Source organism: Cebus imitator, unplaced genomic scaffold (assembly GCF_001604975.1).
Source record: "Cebus imitator isolate Cc_AM_T3 unplaced genomic scaffold, Cebus_imitator-1.0 Scaffold1, whole genome shotgun sequence".
NCBI lineage: Eukaryota > Metazoa > Chordata > Mammalia > Primates > Cebidae > Cebus > Cebus imitator.
Window position 1 is genome coordinate 12,149,671 of NW_016107316.1, and position 6,501 is coordinate 12,156,171.

Here is a 6,501-nt window from a genome sequence, read left to right on the forward strand (position 1 = left end):
GGCCCTTTTGTATTTTGGTACTAGCTGCTTCGTCCAAATTCCTAGTTATCTTTCAAGACCCTAGCTAGGATGCCGCCTCCTCCAGGAAGCTTATTGCTACCATCTGGATATTTGTGTTCCTCTATTCATCTGCTCAAACCCAAACCCCAAGGCGCTGGTATCAGGAGGTGAGGCCTTAGAGCAGGGATTAGGTCCTGAGGGTAAAGCTGCCATGAATAGGATTAGTGACCTCATCAAAGAGGCTCCAGGGAGCCGCCTTGCCTCTTTCACCAAGTGAGCACATGTGAGAAGAGAGCAGTCTGTGAACCAAGCAGCAAGCCCTCCCCGGACACCAAATCAACTGATGCCTTGACCTTGGACTTCTCAGCCTCTAGAACTGTGAGCTATCCATTTCTGTTGTTTATAAGTCACCCAGTCTAGAGCAGTTTTTATAGCAGTCTGAAAGGACTAAGACAATCACTTTGACCTCTTCCCCCCACCCACATTCATGGGCAGAGTGGTCCCTTCTTTCCCTGTCTGTACTCTGTCGTCCTCCCCGTCAGCCTCCTCCACAGCCTTCCTCCTGCTGTGTCGGAAGCACCCATTTCCCTGTTTGCCCCACTCAGCTCCTTCAGGGCCTGGTGTTTTTCCCCCTCTGTGTTTCCTGGGCCGCACCCCCATAGGTGCCCCATCAGAACCACTCACTGCAGACTGGAGGCAGCCAGCAGGTGCCACGGCTCCCTGGACTCTGTGGGATTTGGGCAAGTTAAATGTGTTTAGGATCCAGCCATGGCTCCCATTGAGGCCACATGTAAGGGCTGAGCTGGAGTCATCTCTAATTCCCTTTAAAAGGGAGGCCCAGGGAAGACACAGGCCCCCACCCTAGGGCCCCAGGTTCCCCTCAGTGTTTACAACATGGCCTCAGAACACAGGATTTACAGGCCATAAACAGCACGAGGCCCTTGGCCACAGCCCCAGCATTCCCCGCGTTGACCCCCTCCCTGAGCCCAGCAGGAAGCAGGACCTCTGTTCCAGGACTCTGGAGCAAAAGGTCACTTCCTGGGCCAGCGTAACCACGGCAACACCATTCCCCTGGCAGCCCTGGACTAGCAAAGTGTCCTCATAAGCTCTGATTTTGTCTAAATTTATCATTTCAGGCTAAGGAAGGTCTTATACTGGTTTTAGAGCCTTGGACAAAGCCCCTGGCGACTTGGGCCTTCCTGGTTCTGCCGCTGACCTGCTGGGGGCTTCAGCAAACCTTCACCTTCCGCCTTGGTGTTCTCGGATGTAAGAAAAGGAAGTTGATTTCCACGGGAGGTGATCAAACGGTGCTGTAGAAACCTCAGTGATTCCACAGAGCATGACAGTACCTCTGCCAAGTAAAATTCTTCACATGGAGAAACTTACCCTTTTACTGATTTTATATGCCACGCATGTCAAAGCTCTGGGGAAGATTGTTTTGCTTGAGGAAAAAAAAAAAAAGATTTTTGCTGATTAAAGAAAAACAACCCTGAAAACTGCTGGATATGATGTCTATGCATTTATGATGGAAATCTAAACAGTGTGCACTGAAATCATAGTTGGTTCTGGTAGAATGGGGCTAGGCGGATTCAAGGGAAGAAGACTCACGTCCTGTTTCCCAGCCCGTAAACGCTTGCTGTTGTTTTCATGATTCTTATGATCCTTCCTGGGCTGTGACAAGAGGGCCTGGCAGGGAAGCTGGCTGCCTCCTTCTGGGGGACTCCCTGCCTCAATGCATAGAGCCAGGCTCAGACCCGGTGAGGAGGGACAGCCCTCCATGGCTAGGTCAGGCAACTAAAAGTCGGGGGTCAGGTCCCCTACTTCAGTGGTCCCCAACCTTTTTGGCACTAAGGAAGACAAAAACTGGAAGACAATTTTTCCACGAACTAGAGATAGAGGGACGGTTTCCGGATGACTCAAGCACATTACATTTATGGTGCACTTTATTCCTATCATTATTACATTGTAATATCTAACGAAATAATTACCTACTCACCACAATGTAGAATCAGTGGGAGCCCTGAGCTTGTTTGCCTGCAGCTAGACCGTCCCACCTTCAGGGGATGGGAGACAGTGACAGATCATCAGGCATTAGATTCTCATAAGGAGTACATGAGCAAGATCTCTTGCATGAATAAGGGATTGCATGCGAAACAGGGCTGGCACCTGGAACTCCTATGAGAATCTAATGCTGCCGCTGATCTGAGAGGCAGTGAAGCTGGGGCAGTAGTGTAGGCAATGGAGGGTGGCTATAAACACAGATGAAGCTTTACTCGCCTACTGCTCACCTCCTGCTGCGCGTCCAGTTCCTAACAGACCATGGACCGGTACTGATCAGTGGCCCAGGAGTTGGGGACCCCACCCTTCTTGGTATGCCAGGAAAGCCACTTTCCTCCCCATGACTTGGCATCAATGTCAGGATTTCTACCATGTGAGATTTATTCCTTTGAATATATAATTGTGTTCTTTATATTCTTCTTGTAAACTTCCCCCGTTCTTCGCCAGAGAGTACCGAGATGGTCAGCTGAGCTTCTTCCTGGAAGGGCTCCCAGGAGGGAAGGGACAGATGCTAGGGAGGGTGGTGGGGAGTGGTGAGAATGGGGTGAGGTGGTTGGAAACCAGAGACAAGCACAGGAGCCCGCAGCCTCAGCACTGCACCTGGGGGCCTGAGGCCTGCTGGAGAGACTGTTAAACCCTGGCGGAAACGTGTCTATTCTTCCTTTCAGACTCTCTGCATCCAATCTAGGCCAGTAGCTCGGGGTGCTGGGATTCTGGAACAGGAATTGGGCAAGAAGATGGAGGAGCTGTCCTGGCCCCAGAGTAAGGACACAGCAGTACCCACAGGTCTCACTCTTCCTCCCCCTGTCCCCCACCCTGGAACAGGGAAGTACATCCCATGTTGGCAATCCTGGCAGCCACAGGCAGCTAACGGGTGCCCACTGTCCCAGCAAACTGCCTGGGCTTGTGCCCAGTTAGGGACATGGCCTGTATCACCCCAACTGTCCAGGTCACCCAAGTCAGGCAAATGAGCTTTAGGTACTTTAAAATCAGATTTGGATACACACCAAACAGGGATGCTATCTCTGGAGAGAGGCTGGGATTGTGCACAGAGGTCAAAGGGGCGTTGAGCCTTATCTGCCATATTCCATTTTATTTTCAAGGATAATGTATTCATGGACTTCTTGTATAATTAAAAAACCACACACACACCCTTTGTCTTTTGTTGCTTTTTTTTTTAAGATCTGACTTTTAAAGCTTACAGTAAAAATAACAATTGTTTTACAAGAGACTCCAAACATGTTCTTTGGAGTTGGAAGGTGGGAAGGGACTGCCTGATTAGCACTGTGCTCCTGATGTGCTGGCATCAGATCTGGCTCCTCCTGCCTCAGTTTCCCCATCTGTACCAGAGGGAGACAGGCCTGATAATCTCCAAGGTTCTTTCAGCCCTGCCATCAAGTGACAAGAAGCTCCACTCTGTGAAGTCACAGGGAGCCTGTCTGCCTGGGTTCCTCCCAAGCCTTAGTTACAGCAGTGGGAGCTGTTTCCAGATGCCAGCGCTCAGGGGCCTAAAAGTTGTCCCAGGGGGACCCTTGGGGGCTCTTTGGCCAAGTCAGCTAAGCTTCTCTCCTGGGGAGAGTAATGCCAGGCCTCAGAAAGCTTCAACAGCCCAGCCTCTGTGCAGTCAGATCAAATGCGGGCTTGCAGCCTGTTAGTCCCTTTTCTTGGCACGCTTGAAAATGAACAACCATGATCTACGGTTGTCATTAAGATGGAGATGTTCTGGTTAGGGACACTGGCTCAGTGACCCTGCCCCTGGCACTAATCACTATGACAACAGCTCAATAGGGTCCCAAGGGCCTAAGAATCCTGCTTCCACTGAGGGCGAGGTTGGCTGAGGTCAGACGAAGAGGGATTAATAGAGCCCTGTTCTCATTAAACCACAAAGCGCCATTATTACAAGTTGCAACGGCCCTAGCAGGAGATGTATCATGCTTTCAAGTCACAGAGAACCCAGCAAACCAAAGAGAATGGTTCCAGCATCAGCCACGAAGTCACCATGGGGCCCAGAATCAGAGGAGGAGCAGAAAAATCTGAAATAACCCAAATGTTCAACAGACGGTTGCGTAACACACAGAACAGCCAGCCATAAACTAGCACCGACTGTGGACATTCAGATGGCGATGTTGATTGTATTTTCTACGTTAAAATCCTCACGACATGTGGAAGCAAGTCCACAAAAACTGTAAATCAGCAACATTTTTGTTAAAAAAATCATATACATATATATAGACAGTGAAAACACAGAAGAAAAAGCTTTCAAAATGTGAGAAGCTATTTTTGAAAAGTGAGATTGTTCGTAAGTCTTTTTCTTTGGATTTATCTGTATTTTCATAATAAATATATATTTCTCTTGTATTTCAAAAATCTTCTATTCTTTTAAAAATTGGTGCAGAGAATTTGAGGGTGGGGGGATCATTCTTTCCCTCTGGAGTAAGACTTCAGTTAATGAAACCTACAAGTGGGCACTGTTTTGGAGAATTAAATTTTCTTTTTAACTAATATTTTATTAATTTAAGTACTAATAGTTAAATATTTGTTTTACATTAACCAGTGTATAAAAAATTATTCTAAACAGTACTGCATATTTTCATGCTTCCTTGCAACTGAGTACAATAAAAATCGTTTATCCTTAGCTTTAGCATTGTGAAAGGCGCAGGTTCTACCATATCGCATAATACGCTGATCTTTAGGGTGATTGGCTAAGCAGAAGGGTTTGTATTTGCACTAAGCAGCTTCAGATTAGTCCCCTTACTGAGTATCTAGATTTGCTTTTTATAACTTTTCAATTTCCTCCATACTAATAAACCATCATATCAATATTCTATCTGTAGCAACTGTTCGCCATTTTAATTTGGTGCTTCTAATCAGCTGTCATCTTGGAAAAACACACATCCTTGTTAGAAGTGTGAGTAAACTAAGAGAACGCAGACCTGATTGAGGGTTTGAGGGTTTGATATGGTTTGCTGTGACTCCCACCCAAATCTCATCTTGAATTGTAGTTCCCATTCTTCCCACATGTTGTGGGTGGGACCCAGTGGGAGGCAATTGAATCATGGGGCGGTTCTTTCCTGTACTGTTCTCGTGGCAGTAAGTCTCATGAGATCTGATGATTTTATAAATGGAAATTCTGCACAAGCTCATTCTTGCCTGCTGCCATGTAAGAAGTCCCATTTCTCTTCTTTTGTCTTCCACCATTACTGTGAGGCCTCCCCAGGCCTGTGGAATTGGGAGTCCATTAAACCTCTTTCCTTTATAAATTACTCAGTCTCAGGTGTGTCTTAACTAGCAGCATGAGAAAAGATTAATACAGGGTTTCAAAGTGAAGGCACTGGCAAGCAGGGGTCCGCGGTGGGGAAGTGTCCAAAACCAAGGGCTTCTGTGCTTGGTGGCTCACGCCTGTAATCCCAGTAATTTGGGAGGCTGAGGTGGGTGGATCATGAGGTCAGGAGATTGATACCAGCCTAGCTAACACAGTGAAACCCTGTCTCTACTAAAAATACAAAAAAAATTAGCTGGACATGGTGGCACATGCCCGAAGCCCCGCTACTCGGAAGGCTGAGGCAGGAGAATCACTTGAACCAGGGAGGCAGAGGTTGCAGTGAGCCGAGCTTGCACCACTGTGCTTCAGCCTGGGTGACAGAGTGAGACTCTGTCTCAAAATAAATAAATGTATAAATTAATAATAAATAAGCTATCTTATAAGTTATGTTGAAGAGTTTGGATTTTATCAGGGAAGCTGGGAGTTACTGAAGAATTTCAAGAAGGGAAGCGAGGTGTTCATATTTGTGATTTTTGAAATATTACTACAGCAAGGACAATTGCATGTGTGGCAAAATTGTTAGCAGGAAGACAGATGTGGCTTTGGAAATACAAAGAAAAGGAAATTGGGCTGTGAGAAGATAGGTTATCAGGGACGTCATCCGTGTGCTTGAATTTATCGCTAGAAGAGAGCAAGACCTGCTTTTTTCCAACTGATAAATTCAAACACATTCTCCCTTTAGGAGGGGCCATGGAGGGGAATTTATTTCCGGCCTCTGTGCCAGGAAGAGCAACGCCTCCTCTAAACTATAGACGTGTTTTTATGTCACAGGCCTGCAGATCTTATATTAATAAATAACTATATTTTCCTCTTTGCCTTGGTCACTAGGAAGCTCTGTGTATGTAATTCTATGCACTGACTTTACTTTCGGATTCATCTTAAGATGCATACTTTCATTTTGCTCAGAGTTGTTTATTTATGGCATCTTTTTGTCTTATTCGAATTTTCAAAAGCGGCATCAAATTATTTTTGGAATAAAGTGGAGTATAATAAAGAAGTTTTTTAAGTGTGAGCTTGAAAAAAAACAAAACACCAACAGCTCTTTAACAGATTCTCAAATCCTCATGACTGCTCATTTTGTATACGGTTTGTGAAATCTGATGACCGTTTTGGTATGGTCA

At 46.2% G+C, this 6,501-nt stretch overlaps 1 long non-coding RNA gene across 1 annotated transcript; it reads left to right on the forward strand.

Moving 5' to 3' along the window:
- The first annotated feature begins 279 nt into the window (after nt 1-279).
- On the forward strand, nt 280-3,170 carry LOC119470775. The gene is made up of 3 exons (XR_005199742.1): nt 280-378; nt 1,165-1,266; nt 2,727-3,170. It is a non-coding gene; the product is annotated as an uncharacterized LOC119470775 (long non-coding RNA).
- Nucleotides 3,171-6,501: the final 3,331 nt, after the last annotated feature.